The following is an 18,250-nucleotide window of genomic DNA, read 5'->3' on the forward strand; positions in this document are numbered from 1 at the left end:
GTCCACTGCGACAGAAGTAGCTGGCCATGTGTAGCAGAGAGTGGCGTGCCAGCTGGCCCATTGAGGGGGAAAGACCTTAAGAGAGAGGGCAAAAGAGTGGCGTCCAGCTAAGCAGATAACGGAGTCTGGTAACGGCGTTAGGATGATCTCGAGGATATTCAGTGTAGTTTGTTGAGGTGTTAGGGGTAGGATGTTAACGGAGGCTAAAATGGAGAAAGGGAAGTCGTATTTTTATGGAATGATGAGGTGGCTATCTAATTCATGCCAGGTAGCTCATTTGCCCTTTCTTTCTTTGGTTTTATTCAATGCACAAATGGTCTACAATAAACCATTAAGCTCTACAATGATGAATTGTTTTTCAATGCAAACATGTTATTTTTGCACAAATGGTCTCTTTTAATCTCAAGAAAGCACAGGTTATGCAAAGGTTCGATTTAGTGAGCAAATAGATTGTACCGATAAATCTAGGAAATGTAACAAAACTACTTGGATTGGAGTAACTTGATCCAAATTAAAGATAGTTCACACTATATCCATGAGCGAAAACTTTTTCTACACCATGAGTTGGTGAAAAAAAATATTATAGAGTGAATTGTCACTAAACACCGAAGAAGTTTAACCAAACATCTCTAAAAGAGCTTTGTCTTCTGCCTAGTGTCATAAGGATGAGTAGGGATATTGATGCTTGAAGATAAAGTTGAACATGTTGCAAGATTAGCTTAAGCAGACTTGCGAGTATTTTTTATGATGATACTTTTTTTAAAGGTCATTGCAACTTTGAACTTTAACTTTTAGAGATAAAAGGCAAAAGGGAGAGATTGTATCATCAAGTGACCCAAATTTTCGTACAAATAAATTCGAGCTCAAAGTTGACTTGAAAGTTCAGAGTCAATTTTTATTTATTAACTTCGAAAAAAAAGTTGCAATCTTTGGACTTTTAATTTACAAAGAAAATTCATTAGATTCATCTCTTTAATAGAGCTTTGATCCAAACTTTTTTTTAGGCCAGATGTTTACTTGAGATTTGATTTGATCTTGATCTTGAGTTTGATTTATTTTTAATTAGTGATGATATATTTTTATTATTTATCCCTTAATTAACATAAATTAACTAGAGAAAATGAATTATGACACAGATATTGTGTCATCATTTTACTCATGGTAATTCGGCCTTCGACATATAGTAATTTTGAATTGGCATGTGTCGCTTTGTAACTTGTCCAAAAATTTCGTTCTCTTTATCAATGTTTACATTTTTCTATCAATTTGTCTATTATTCTTTTTTTAAAGCTAGTTTTGACTATTAACCTTTTTAAAAGAGTCAATTTACTTTTCTTTAATAGAAACATTAATTAAAAAAATTAATTTTTAATAAAGTTGGCAAGGCAACCCGTGTAATAGCTTAAGTACACTTCATGTTAACATGATGCTATTTATTTAATATGTCACGTAAACTAATAATTTAAATTTTATATAAAAAATGCTCAAAAAAATTTAAAATTCAACTTTTAAAATGTTAAAACTCAATTTTATTTTTTAAAATAAATATTAAATTGATAAATTATGTAAGCGTTAAAAACTAAATTTGAAAGGAGAAAGTTGTGAAGAATAATTTCATAACTGAAACAGATAATACTTTCTTGATTTGCAATCTAATAATCTTTGTACCAAAAAATTACCGCCAATAATATATATGATAAAGAGTCTACGTCCAAAACTTATACATAGATGTAGAGTGGACAAAGAGGACTCGTAATAGTTCGTACACGTGACTATTTTTATACTAAGATAGGAAACTACGTTTTTATGTACCATGTTTATACATGAAATAAGTATATACATTTTTTTTAGTTATTTCACTATTTTATTCTTTTAACTATATCCAAGGCCTACAATAATTTAATGATTTTATTTTATTTTATTCCTAAATTAGTGTAAAATCGATTCTACTTATAATAAATATTGTTATAGCTAATGATTATTATAGATGTACATTTTAGTATCATACCAACTTATTTCAAACTTTTATATATCTAAATTTAAATTAAATGATATTAAAATAATTTTTTAAAATTTAATTATAAAACATAAAAATGTTAAAATTTAATTTATTTTTAACGAAAACGAAATATTGTATTTTTAAAAATTCCAATATACCATAAAATAACTCAACAAAAAATCATTCATTTTAACCCCATAAAATAATTTAGCGGCCAAAATCCAAAGACGGCATGCATGAATTACGTCAAGCTTGGGATAGGTAAATTGTCATGCAAAAAATAATTTGACACATGGAAACACGTGGCAGATGTTTTACATATAGGCCACCATTTTCTTTTTGGTTTTTTGTTTTTGGAACTTTTTTTTTGTTAAAATTTGCAACAAGTCCTTATGCTTTTCATAAATTTAGAATTTAATCTCTATATTTTTATTTTAAGGAATTTAGTCTCCCTACTTTTTAGATTTTAAAATTTGGACTTAATTGTTAATACTGTTAAAATTATTTTGTTAAATTTAGGTTTATTACAACATTAAATTTTTAGTTACATAACAATAAGTGAGTACTTTTTTTAATTTCAAAATATCAATTTAACAAATTTAACAAAAAAAATTAACAGTATTAACAATTGGACCTAAATTTTAAAATCTAAAAAAATAAAAAAAAATTCTTAAAAATAAAAATATAGACTAAAATTTAAATTTATAAAAAGTATAGGGACTTATGACAAATTTTAAGCTTCTTTTCTTTCTTCCCAAGTTCATTAATTGTAAGTTGTAACGACTAGAGCCGCTTATTTCACTTTTTTCCTCCCTCCTTATTTTCTTACCTTTTGCTTGACTTTCTTACATTACATGCCACGAGTTGTGTCGGTTGAATATATTACCTTTTATTATTTTCTTACAATTCACCATTGTTTTTGTAAATAAGTAATAATAATTTGTTCTTCATTTAAGTGTTAGATTTGACTATTAATCGAGTCTTAGCTCTATATATATTGATATTATTATTAGTACAGGAAATATGAATTTAAATAGATTAAAACGTATTACTTTTTTATTTAAGAGTTAAGAAATAAATATAAGTAATTAAGGTAATAAATCAAAAAGAACAAATATAATACCAATAAATAAATAAATATTAAAGATTGTGTTGTTATATATTTGAAATATTTTATTCTTTTTGGTCCTGCTTTGGTGAATAGATGGTTGACTTATTTGATCTTTTACCTTACACGTAATTAAAGATTGTGTTTTTATGTATTACTTTTAAGGACATGGAAAATATTTTATTTATTGTAAAATGATCCCCATATAATATAATATTATCATCAAGCGGTGAAAATTCAAGTCCTTTCATCTTTTGAGTTTGATTTTTAGCAACTATGATATATTTAAAGTCAAGTGCTACAATAGGGATTAAATTGTAAAAATAATAATAATAATTAACACCTTAAAAGTCTTTCTAATAATATATTAAACTATTCATTAATGCAAAACTTGGACTTTCTAGGGAAGCATGTGATAATAATAATTAACTTTAAAGCATTTAACCTCCAACGGCAAATCAGGTTTTAATTTAATTACAAAGTTTAAATCATATAATAATAATTCAATATTTTAAATCATATAATAATAATTTTTTGGCATGTATTAAACAATTTTGAATGATATGTTATTTTCAAACATATTTAAATATTTATTAAATAATATCATATGATATTGAATCATTCACTACCATTATGAACCAAATATTCCTTTATATATATATATATGATTTTACAGTAGAGTATTGCTGCAAATAAGATAAATTAGCTTACGTGGCTTAGTTTTATGGTTGCCACGTGTAAAGTTTTATTAATAGGTATTCACATTTAAAGAAAAATACAATATACAAACTCAAAGAAAACTAGACTCTCAGAGAAAGATCTTCAATCTGTCTTAACCCTGACTTTTTATCACAACTTATCTTGACAATACTATTTGCCATTGTATTTTTCTCTCGATGAATATGTTAGATCTTCTATTATTTTACCTTTGTTAGGATCTGATGGATTCTTCTAAAAAGAGTTGAGTTCGCGATTCTAAAGACACATTCTTAAATAGCATTAGCAGCCTTGCAAATATTCTAATCTAAAATAAGTTTTAAACTGTCATTATACAATTCACCATATAATTTTATTGGTAACATTGGCTAAAATCATTATAAAATAAAATTAAATATTCTTTATTTGCAATTTACAATTTTTTATGGAATCAAATACAACTTCCATAAACATTTGGTCAATACCATCCAAACTTTTTTTACCATCCATTTATATTTATATATTTTTAGTTCATATTTGTATACAAGTATGGCAAATGATGCTCTCATAAATTAAAATTAGAAATAATTTCCAACATTCAATGTTTATTATTTTGGGACATTCCATAAATATTATTAAAATTCTTGATTGGAAAAAAAGCAAAATTAATTTTTTTAAATGGTCAAGAAATAATCAAGGAATTAGATGACAATGAAGAAAAAGTAAAATCAAAGGAAAAAATATTTATTCCACCACTTTTTTTACTATATTTAATTCAGATAGGTACGCAGTATGATCTCTTTTTTTCATTTTATTTTAGTGTGGTATAATTACATTATTAGTCCTTTAAGTTATGTTTATCCGATCAATATCCGCCTTGAGAATATTTTTTATTGAACTTCAGGGTTCTGCAAATTCCTATAACTCATTGCAATTGAAATCGGCAGTTTTGGCTATAGAATCAACAACAATATTATGGTATTGAGGAATATGACGAAACCGTGTTTTTCAGTTGCGACACATGAGCTGGTGTACTAAACACAACTCTAAAGCATTATCAGTTTCCACCTCTAATTGTCTGAAACCCAATTCCTATGCCAACTTGAGTCTTTCTGGAACAGCTCTTACCTCAATTTTAAAGATGGACTCTTTTTTGGTCATCATAGCAAATATATATAGCTAATTGACACAACAATCTCTAAAAATTCTTCCCATCGAGGCGCTGTTACTATAGATCAAAACTCCACCATTGATATTAAGCTTGACTCACCCTCTTTTCAGTGGTAACCAATGTGTATCAAACACGTTTTGTATGTAAAACATGTCACAGGATTTAGAGTTCGTCAATATTGTTATGATAATTATTAAATATGAAATTATTTTGACTTTTCCATAACAACCAACATATAATTACAAACCCATTATTAATTTATATATATATACAATAATTTACAGATTTTTAATAAATTTATGAACCATTTTAAGTTTAATAAGTTATTTTCATGAATAAAATAAATTGTTCAAATCTCTATGTTATTTTAAATGTAATAATTAATTAATTAATTAATTATATTAACTGAAGTGTCTAAATTTAATCATTTATTCGTAGTTAAAGTTTTTATTAACATTTATTTAAAACTTCATTATAAAAAAATTAACCATATTTTATTGATACACAATTAAACCTGTGCATGAGATAAAAATATTAATTATGTTTTATAACGGTTAATTATGAAAATAGCAAGATCCCAACACCAATAAATTAGAAAGGTTTTTTTTCCCATAGGGATTGATACTATATATAAATGCTATAAAACCATGTTCGGTGGATCACCTAGTGGGTGTGTGTATATATGTGTGTTGTATATGTGTAGCTTATTTAAAGGAAATTGATGCTCACCATTAATTTTTTTTTATTTCCTTAATTGCTTGTGGTTTACATTTGGTATCATTTAAATTATATATACTTCCTTTTATATCATATTTTTATATAAATGTAAAAGTATTATAAAGGCTTCGTACTAATAGTTGGAATGCATTTTGCCCATCCTATTTAAAAGATCGACAATTAGTCTATTTACGTTAGAATAAAAAAAAATTGGGTTCTTTTAGTTAAAATTTTCATTCATTTGTATTATTAAAAACTAACGTAGCTGATGGAATAATTAGATAGTAATATCTGGTGTGCTACGTGCATCTCATAATGACATATAATGAATAAATTTTAACAATATAAATGGATGAAATTTTTAACAGAATGATCGGTTTGCTCTTTGATCTAATGTACAAGAGTTATTTTGCCCTTTTTTAAATAAATGGGATAAAATATATAATTCAACTCTTAATATAGAGGTCTCCATAATACTTTTACTTATATATAAATGCGTGGTTCAAGCTTATTCCATGATGACCTATGTCAATATTATTTCTTTATTTCACTTTTTTATTATTATTTCAAAGTGATAAAAATGCAAATTTAAACTTGAGGTTTAAATGTTTAAAAATATTTTACACCCAACATTAAATTTATTAAAATATCTCTGTTTTTAATATACAAATACATTTTTAAATATCATTCAACTTGTATTCATATGAATTTAAAGTACACTAAGGGTGATGGTTATTTATACAACAAATAGACCAAGAAACCACAATATGTTGGATCAAACCATCTCTCACTTCAAAATTTTAACAACTATCTAGAATGAATATTGAAGATGCTTGGTAAATAATTTAATTATGAAAGATTGCTATTTCTTTTTTATAGTTTGAAAAGTATATAATTCACATATAATTTTATTCGCTTTTCTAAATGCTAAATAGTTAACATTAAAGATTTAATTTGAAATTTGTGAAGAAAATTATGAATATATTGTCAATTTTCGTTGATATACTATCATTATTTCATGTTTTTTTTCACTTATAACTACAATAATTTTATATTATATAACTACATAAGATGCATGTTAATTATTCATATTATTGTTATCTCCTATGAAAAAAAAAGTTGTCTTTTGCATGAAAATAGATGCACAAAAATAATTGAGAAAAAAGAGATTGTAATTCAGCAAAAATTGGAGTTTTCCTCTATAGAGTAAAGAATAAAAAAAAATCTTTTTAAAATTACAACTTCTAGTTCTAGGGAAGGTTTATAGTTCCAACCCCTAGGGCATTGCACATATAATATAATACAACATCCTCTTGTTTTCCTCAAACAATTATTTATAATACTATTAATTATAAAGGGACATTGTTTAATATTGGCAAGAAAAGCATCTCTTCAAACATTTATAATCTTATAATATTATATTATGTATATAGAAAGTCATACAAATTGCAAAACCCAAATTTAAACCATCCTATACCTTCCCTCTTTTTCATAGATGCTTTGAAATTTAAAATTCAGATAATGTTTGAAAATCAAAAACTATTATGGAAATGCGTGCTCTTATACTTTAATGACTTTCATTAATATTAAACCTTAAAAAAAATATAAAACTTTTTACAATATAATATAATTACAGGCACAACATAGAGGTATGGGTTGAAGTCCGATCAATTATAATGACATGAAAAATTAACTCATTACAAAATCTAATAGAAGAATAATCAAAGAAAATTTATACGTGACGCTCATATACAAAACAATTGCGTATGATGAGATTCGAATCTGAGCTTCCGCCTTAACCAATAAGCTAAGTTGTTATTGGCATGATTTTTTTTTCAATGTAAAAGAACAATAAAAAAGATTTAAGTGGTGATTAATCAAGATGAATAATTAACCGACCAAAGTGACACTTAATACTATTTGGGTTGAGCCCACCATTGGGTTGACTAAGTCATTATGGGCCAAAAATTCTTTAACCTATTGGGATTAGTTGTCCTTTGGGTCCCTCCTTAAACGTGTTATAGGTGTATAATACTTGTTGAAATTGAGGGGACCTTTTTTGAGTGGAAATTGAGGGAAATATTGTTTTTTAGCCTCTTTCATTTGGGTGCTTTCACCACTCCACCAAATTAAGTGGGGGAATAATAAAGTTTGTTGATATCTATTTCTTTATTTTACTACACGCAATTGAATTGAATGACAATGGGAGAAAATAAAAGGCAAAATCTTGACCTAAAAGTTTTTATTATTCTTATTGCTTAAGGATCTCTTTTAGGGGCTGTTAACTTATATATATATAATTAAGGTAGTTAGGTTTTGAAATTTGTTCCATGATGTGAGGTAAATAGTCATGCTTTTGTCACAAATAATGTAATATATATATGTATATACTTTTTTGACTTTTGGGTATATTTCCATTGTGCATTTGTTTTACAACATTTTTGTATAATAATTTTATTTTTTAAGATTATTAGTTCAGTTACTGTTATTGTTACTACAATAATTTAGAGAAGTTGGAACCTGTTTAAGTATATATTATTTTTCATTTTTTAGGGATTATCGTGGAGTGTAGATTATATAGTGCAAATCCATGTACAAGGAAGACCATTCCAGAAGGTCAAAGCCACGCCCTCCAAGTAGAACTGGTAATTGGATCTGTTTATATTCAGATGGAGTTGTTAAGGTCGGCTACGGGAATGTTGTCGTGGGGGGTATTATCAGGGATTAACATGGGAATTGGATTCTTGGTTTTAATAGATGATTAGGACAATGTTCGATTTTTAATGCTGAACTTTGGAGTATTTTAGATTGTTTGTTTCTTCTTCAAAATAGAAGGTATGATAAAGTTTTGATTCGGTCAAACAACTTAGAAGTTATTCAAGAAATTTAAGAAGTATGTTCAAAGACAATTTATTCAGCTCTAATCAGACGCATTCAACAAATTCTGTTACAAACAGGTCTTTGGCAATTTGAACATATTCCTAAAGAAGAGAATGCAAAAGCATATGATATCGTTAAACTGGCTTTCGATAAGAATGCAGGACTACAACTGTTTGCAGCATGTCTGTTGAATATTTCTAGATAATTTTGTTAAATCCTTCTATTTGTTTTACATAAACAAAAAACAAAAACAACGATCTCGCCTTTATTAAAACACATGTTTAAAATATGAAAACTTCCGACTCAATAAAACTTAATTGAGAATTAAATAACTAGAGTTTATGTTTATATATTTATATGAAGTCTATGTCTTGGAAAATACTACTTTTTCTTTTCAATTTTCTCTAGATTTAGAACAAACCGATAGAAGTTGAAGGGAGAATAAAGGTCAAAGTATTTATTGCAATTTTTTTTATTTATTTAAAAAAAGGGATCTTTTCTTTTACAAGTTTGTATTGCATGTCTCACATGCTTTGCTTTAATGGTTTCTCAACTATATAGAGCTATGAGATTGTGATATTTATTGTATACAATACAATCTCTACTTTTAATTTATTCATGTTTAGTCGGTCCAATTTTCCTTTTTAAGTTTATCTTTATTTTTTAGATATAAATATATTTATTAAAATTCTTACTAGTCTCCTTAATTCTTTAAATAGAAAAATAATATATTGATTAAACGCATTTGAATTTATGTTCTTTTAGTTGTTACATAACAATTGTGCCAACCGAAAGTAAAAGTATTATAGAGTTTAGATTGCATTTTATTTTATTTATTAAAAAAATGAGTAAACTAGTCTTTATACGTTATATCAAAGAGTAAACTAGTTCTTTCATATATCAATTTCATCCATTTCACTATTAAAAACTAGTGTAATTGATGAAAAAAATCAGACAATCACTTGTATCTCAATTTGACATATAAGACTAGTTTAACAGTAGAAATTGATAAAAATTTTAACAAAATGATCAGTTTGCTCTTTGATTTAACATATATAAACTAATTTCTTATTTTTTTAAGTAGAAAAAATAAAAATATAATTTAACTCGTAATACAGAAAATTCTATAACACTAATTCTGCAAATTGAAACTCAATAGACTGACTATATATATCGTAATAAATGATTTTAAATTATAGTTATTTGTACATACTGAATATGCTATAAATATAAAGAAACCGTATGAAATTGAAAAGTGAAAACCGACCCATAATTCTTGGACGGTTTGTCTACCTCCAGCACTTGTGGTTCAGTTAAACTCATTGACTACTATTTTGGCTACAACTTTACCTTACCTTTTCACTTTCACACCATCAATGTCTTATTTAATAATTTTCTTTATCAAGATAATAATTTAATGGGGTTGAATAACGAGATAATTCAAACCTTATTCTTTAAATTAAATTTTATACATTAATTATTAAATTAAAATATTGGAAGTGTAAACTCCATATAATGATCTGATAATTAAGGTATTCACCATCTTGTAATTTAAGTTCGAGTCATGCTAATTGCGTTGCTGTTAAACCTACCTTCGAATTCTTACTTTTTTTTCTCTAATCTTTAAATCAACGATGGGATTAAAAAGATGTTTAGATGTTTCAAGAAATTGATAAATTTGAGATTCCCTCAAACTTTTCCCTCTTATTTTATTGGTGGACATGTTCTTTTTTATTATTATTTTGACTAATGTCAATAATTATTTTTGATCGAAAATTAAATATTTAATATATCGATAGTGTATATATGGTTAGTGAATTTGATGAATGTATTTAAATAAAAATTGATCCTAAAATTTTATTTTATAAATTTATCTTTTGCCTAAAAAAAATAGAACTTTTAGCTTGTTCCCTGGTTATAAAACATAGTTTTTTTCCATCAACTTGTGTACATTATTATTATTATTGTACTCCAAATCTGGAGATAAATATTTGAAATATAAAAAAGAAAATTTTAATATCAGTGCTGCAATTTGAAATTATTTGGGTGCCTGCCAAAAGTAGTTACCTACAATAATATATTTTAAAGCTAGGCAAAATAGCTTTACAACATATAACCAGACAGCTTCCCTAAGTCCTTTGCTCACACTTAAATTAAATGACGTTTCCTACTGTTCCATTTATTAAAATGATTGTTTTTACTTTTTCTTTTAAGTGATTAAGTTTTATTATTATAAAAAGAAAAAACTTTACTTGCATTCAGGTGCTGTAAATTGTAATTCAATTATGTACAATTATTCAAAATATTAATTTGATGAGGTGTTGAGATTGTGAAATTTGAATTCGTATATTTGAATGTGTTTAGTATTGAATTCAAGTTTTTATATTTACATTATAATATTTTTGTTGGTAAAAATACTCTCAATATATTAAACATTTAAGAGGTGAATTCGTGTAATACCTAATTATTGACTAACTCCTTATGTCGAAAGTGAGAATTTTTTCGAGCAGAACTTTTCATCTACACTTTTCAAGTGTATGTTTCTACCCAAAAAAAAAAAATCATGTGGGGGCGTAATATAGTGATATAGATAGTAAACCAAGGTTTGTGACAATTGGGATACCAAAAGTGCAAACTTTGGATCCACCTTTTTTTGTGGATCAAAACCTCTAATCTGACTTCTGGTGCCCACAGATTCAGACTCCCAAAGTAAATCCAGGAATTGGTATACTATATAAATTGGGGTTTGAAAATTCCAATGATGAGAGGTGTGGCATGTGAAGGACATGAAGAAATGCTGCACAAAAGAATGTCTTGGACTTAGCAACTTCATCAGAGATGTACGGATACATTAAAAAATATTAAATGAGATTAGAATTGCAGACCCAATAATCATGGGGTCACGAACCATCATGTTCATCATCACATGAGACACGGACAAATCATAGTCCCCCCAAAAAACCAAGTCTTGGAATTTGGGGAAAATAAAAAAGAAAAGAAAAGGAAAGGGATATGAATTTTCCTCACACTAAGATCTAACCATTTCAATATATATATGTGTGTGTTTTATGTTGAATTCAGAGGTGGTGCAGAGGCAAATGAATCATGAATTGATGACCCAAGTTTTTTGGTGGCTAAGATAAGGGGAAACCACGTGATTCCCACATGGTTATAATGGAGCATGAATAAATAAATAAATAACCATGAATTTAGGAGGAAAGAGAGGACTTTGGCCTTGCCTATTGCACACAGTACTGTTTCATTGAGTGTTGAATCCTTTTCTATCATCTGTCTTTTCTTCTCAATCCATTTTATTTATATTTAATTCTACAGTCATTTCCTTTTCTTTATCTCCAATCTCTATCTCTTTCTCCATCAAAATCCTCCCTCCTTCTATCTCTTATCCTTTTTATGATTTTCTTGTCACTGCCCTTGTTTTTTTTAATTACCGAATTATACAATCAATAGTGGCTATGATCTTAATAAAGATTGATGTATCGAGATTTTGAGTGTTTAGATTCAGGTTTTATCATACATGTTTATGCGCGTAGGGTTCTTAATCTATGTGTTAATATGGTTTCAAGTTTTATTATATGCTTGAATTGACAGATTCCGATTGTAATTATATAAATGTATTGATTGCAAATATAATTAATTTCATTTGCGCATTATATGGTTGATTTTAATTATAGTTATACAAATACAACTCAATATTCAAATATATATACCATAACACACGCACCCATTTAAACTATTACATAAGTGCGACCTACGGATTGATCTTATGACTTTAAAAAAATACTGGGTTCAAATTGTTATATATATTAAACCCTAATTAGCAACATAAACAAATACTGTTAGTGGGATTTGAAATATCAAAATTATATATAATGAGTCAAAAGAATGTCTTGTGGTTTAAGTGGTGGCCTCAAATATATATTCTACATAGAAAAGAGTGGGACAAAGAGGGGGAAAAATCAAGGATGTCAGAGACCAATTTTAAAGAATGAAGGGTCAGTTTCGAAAATTCATAGACTGCAATGTCTCACAAAGAAAGCAAAGAAACCACCCTTTAAGGATTCCATGTCTCATTATAGAACATGTCACAAAAAAAGTTAGCAAGATCGATCCCACACTTTGTACTATAGGCTTTTATGCAAGTATTAAAATGGGATTCATTTATATTGTAATTATAGTATTAAAATACCCTATTTTTATTGACATAAAATAAAACTTTTAACATGCTTTTTTTTTCTAACCCAAGTATGGGTGTTTTGTATCAAATTTGTTGTAATAATTTACAAGTTAAGAAAAATGAAAATTAGGTGTTAAATTTTTAATTCCAGGTTTATATTAGAAAATTATTTCATAAATGAGTAAAATTAATAAAAGTAAATATTGATTTTTGAAAAAAAAATTTAGTTTTAATCTTATTAGTATATATAGTATTTTATATAAATTTTTAGATGAAAATAAATATGATAATTTGAAAAAATTTATTTTAAAAAGAGTAATTTATTCCAAATTTAGTTTTTGTTAATAAAATAAAATTAACTTAATATTTTTTAACCTTAAAATATATACCTACCTATTTGTCTTACTTAATTTTTTTTCAAAATTTTATATTAAATAAAATATTAAAATAATTATCAAACATATTTAAAATATTAAAATTTGAAAATGGTAGTGAAGTCTTTAATGGTTTATTTTAAAATAAATATTGTGTGATTATTCTATGGAAGACCTTAAAAGAATAAATAAGACAATTAATTGGCTCAATTATGCCCTTATCCCTACACTTCTCAAACTTTTGAAATTTAGTCCTTCCACTTGTATTTTCAGGAATTTAATCCTTTCACATGCGTGATTTAAAATTTAAAATCCTATCGAACTAATGGGTTTCCGTTAAATTTGAAAATGCAACATTTTAATATTCAAAGTTTTTAATTAAAAATCAAAATCCAATTGATCACATACATTTAATTTTAATATAAATCAATCGACAATGTTATCAATAATTAAAATATGTCATGGGTTTTGTACTCTTACTAAATTTGTAATTTAATCCCTTTATCTTATTTCTAAGAATTTAGTCCCTTCACTTTTCAAATTTTAAAATTCAAGTCTAATATTATCATTGTTAACAAGCAATTTTTATTTATTTAAAAAATATCATAACAACAAATTTAACAATGTTAATAATTGGACTTAGATTTTAAAATATGAAAAATGAAAAGAACAAATTCCTATAAATAAAAATACGAGGACTAATTTGAAATTTATGAATATTTTAACCCATTATCAATACAGTTATATAAAAAACTAAAAATTTAAAAGTGGGAAGAGTAGAAGCATTAGAAACAAAATTAGAGGTTATTAATTGAAGGGATGGAAGTACCCTTATTTCTAGGGGTGAGGGGTGTAGGGGGGGTGGGGTCCATTTATAGAAACTGTCTGAAAACAACATGCAGATAAAAACATGCAGAGGGTGAAATGAATGAATGAATGAATGGCAGATGATCTTAAAGCCCCCCTCCCCCTTCACTGTCTCTGCTCAAAAAGCGTTCCTTGGATTCCTCTTCATATAGAGAGAGAAAGACAGTAAATGATTAATATAAAAAAGCAAAGTAAAAAAGGAAGGTGTTTGAAGAGCTTCATTCATGGCTACCCCCTGCTTCTTTTTCTCTCTCTTTTTTTTTTTGGGTCCAATCTGCCATTTTTTGTTTTTATTCACTACATTTCTGCCCACTTCCTCCTTCTTATGGTTGTCGTTAATTCAGATCCTCCCAACAAACCTTACTTATTTTTTCTTTTATCTTTTATATATATAAAGAGTCAGTCGAAAATATTCTTAAACATGGTACAAGATGGCAAATCCATTCTTAATATTTTGGTTGATAAGGAGGGGGTGGAACAGCACGTGACACCCATTTTGTATACAAAAGATAATTTCTAATTATAATTATGATTCTAATCCATAATCTTTTCTTAATTATATATACTTTGCATTATGATTTTTTTTTATTTTATTTTGATGTGCATGTGCATGCACACGTGAATTGACGCGTATACATGAAAACAATAATCATGGTTTTTTTTTTGGGAGCTAATAATCATGTTTTATTATTGTTTATATATACTTTAATTTTTTTTCTTGGACTTGGTATATATGATTATTAAATTTCATTTAACTTTCCGACCATTCTCGAACTACTTCATTATGATTTGGTCCTTTGTTTTTTTAAATAGAAAACAAACTTTTGTTTCTTTTTTTGTCCTTAAATTGTGTATTTGTTTACATGTTCTTGTTAAATGGGTCACTGATTTCATAATTCATCTCTCAAACCCTCATTTCCTCCTCCTTTCACTTCATTGTGAAATATACATATACATGCATACATGAAAAGGTTTTTTTTTTTAAATGTAAATTTGATTTTCCCTTTCTTTCTTCAATTAAATAAGAATTTTTATGGCGGATTGAATTTTAGTTCAATTGGGATTTTTAATTGTAGGAATTAAATTCAATTAAACAACGAACAAAGTGAAAAAATAAGAATTGAAAAGATCGAACATGCAAATTTACATAAAAAAATTCTAGGAAAAATAAAAAACCTCATGTAAAAGGAAATTTCACTTTAATAAAGGAGAACACAAAAGATGGAGATAATTAAAAAAAATCGAAGCCTTACAAGAAAAAAAACCTTCGAAACAAAGAACAAAATTTTCTCAATCTACAACAGTTCTAGGTTAATCAGAATTTAAGTAAGAAACTAAAAATAGAGTTTAACTGGGAGAAGAAGCTTGCTTCCACAACATAAGTTGTGTCTTCGTTATTAAATCTTAGGTTTACAATTTAGGATTGGGTAATCTATAAAAATAGTCACTTTTGTTTGCCTCAAGTTACATTTTAGTCACTTATGTTTGAAATGTTACGTTTTAGTCACTTATGTTACTATTTTATTACGAAGTGATCACTCTACCGTTAAGTTCCGTTATCACTCTAACGGTAATCCTACGTGGCAGTCCAACTAGATTTTAGATGCCAACTTGGATTTCTAAATGGGTTGGAAATAGATTTTTAATTAAAAATTTAACTAATTAAAATTTTTAAACCTAAACCTTAAGTAAGAAATTAGTTCATCTCCTCTTTTTAATTTTTCTTCAGTCTCTTCTTTTTTTCAATTTTTTTTTCATTTGATTGGAAAAACTATTATTAAGATCAAAATAGTTGAAATCAAATTAATTGCTTCATAAAGATGGATTCAATGGAGGGTTCAGGTATGTCTTCTTTGCATTCCTCTATCTCTTTTATTCAATATTGAAAAACAAAAGATTAGATTTTTTATTATTTAATGAAAACCCTAAATTAAAATTCTTGATATGAATATTAACAACTAAAAGAATTTCAGATCAGAAAAAAGAGATACCCACAAAGGGATTGTGAACAAACAATCCGATTCAGATCAGAAAAATCGAATTGAGAAACGAATTATTCAAGAACGTGAAGAATTGGAAAATACAATGATTAGGAACAAAAACGATTATCATCTTCTTATTTGTCGACAACCACTTCATTTTAAGTTTTAGAACATAAATTTGTCGGTGAAGAAGACATACCTGGACCCTCCATTGAATCCTCTTTTATTTTTGTACGTGAATAATTTTTTTTATGATAATAGCTTTTTTAGTCAATTAAAAAGGAAAACTAAAAAAGGGGGAGATGAACGGTTTTCTAACTAAGATTTAGGGTTTAAAATTTAAAATTAATTAAATTTATTTAACAAAAAATCTATTCTCATCGCATTAGGAAATCCAAGTTGGTACTTAAAATCTATTTGGACTACCACGTAGGATTACCGTTAGGGAGATAACGGAACTTAACGGAAGAGTGATCACTTCGTAACAAAATAATAATATAAGTGACTAAAACGTAACATTTCAAATATAAGTGACTAAAATGTAACATGAAATAAACAAAAGTGACTAATTTTTGTAGTTTACCCTTTAAGATTAGTATCGAGTAGGCTACTAATGGAATTTTTTTGATAAATTTTCAAGTTTTATGATATTTATATTTTTCAATTGGGTAAATACAAAAGGCATAGTTGAGGGTAAACAAGGCCTTAGACCCCTTTGTGATCGTAGCATTTTTTTAAAGGTCAAATATTCAATTTAGTCCTTTTTAATTTTTATTTAAATAGAACAATTACAATTTTGATCATTTTCAAAAGTTTAAATTTTAATTTAAATAATTTTATTACAAATATTTTTAGCCTTGCACCCACAATTTTTTTAGTTTTATCTCAATCCCTCCATCACATAACTCAAAAACAAATGCAGGATATTACCATGTGTCATTATAATATATTTATAAAAAAAGACATATTTAATATTTTAGCATCATAAACTTGCTTGCGAATTTTATTTTCATGGACAATGTATAGAATAATTGTCCATATTACCAAATAATGATATGTTATTTTAACTAAAAATTAGATGAAATATTTTGTGTAAATATATATTTTGATGTATTAATAATTCATATAATGTTTTATCATAACCTTTTTGAATTTGTCAAGGTTCAAAAAGAAACAAAAATGTGAAAATATTTGACAAAATTTGAGTTTGGGCCCAGTTCCTTAAATGCCATTAATTTCCCACTCATTCAAAGGTGGAGGAAAAGGGTGATGTCCATGGGCCACATGTATCTTCATATTGCACATGATTAATTGGTTGAAAAAGTAAATTTAAATAAAATAAAATAAAATAAAAGAGTATGAAAAATGGGCTTATAATCATTAATTTCTTAAATAGCCCAATCAAGATAACAATGATTTTTTGGCCCATTTCCACCAATTACTTCACTTAAATACCACTTCTTATCCCACTATTGGTAAGAAAATGATTTCCTTATCACTTCCAAATCATTTGCAATTTATAAATATAAATAAACTTCACTTCAACTACACTCTTTTTACATTTAGCTTTGGGGTCAATCAAGGTTAGTGAAACCCAATCTTTTGGGTCAAAATCCCACTATTTTCAAACTAATAATTAATCATGATTTTTTTTTACCTTAAATCATCTCTAGATTCTCCATAAAATATTCAATTATTTTATCCTTAGTTTAACATAACAACTCACCAATAGTTTTGTCATGATTATCATTACACTATTTTCTATATCTCCACCATTCCATCCTATTGGATTCTTTTTTTTTATTGCATTGATTTTTCAATGAAACAAAAAAGTACTTTGTACTTGTATGTGTATTAAATTCTCTCTAAATTTTGGCATACTTTAAGCAAAATATCATATTTTGAAAATACATATATCTTAATTTTTTAAAGATAAAATTTGGGGTTTAATCTAAATAATAGTAGTGAATTTTGATCTTGTGCATATATATTGTTGACTTAAAGTCGAAAATTAATTTACTGTAAGTTAATAATTTGATCTTAAAACAACCAAAAATTTTATTCATAAATTTGTATGATACTACTCAAAATAACTTGAATTCAAAACCATTTGTAATTAGAAAATTTGGGTTAATGAGTGGGGACAAAAGCTTGTGGTTGCCATTGAAAGGTAGGCAGGCCACTCTGGCATGCCAACCACATTGCATAGACAAATATAGCTATTGCAAAGGCAAAGGGAAACACAATCAATGATAATGGTA

This window comes from Gossypium hirsutum, chromosome A01 (assembly GCF_007990345.1).
Source record: "Gossypium hirsutum isolate 1008001.06 chromosome A01, Gossypium_hirsutum_v2.1, whole genome shotgun sequence".
NCBI classification, from domain to species: Eukaryota; Viridiplantae; Streptophyta; class Magnoliopsida; order Malvales; family Malvaceae; genus Gossypium; species Gossypium hirsutum.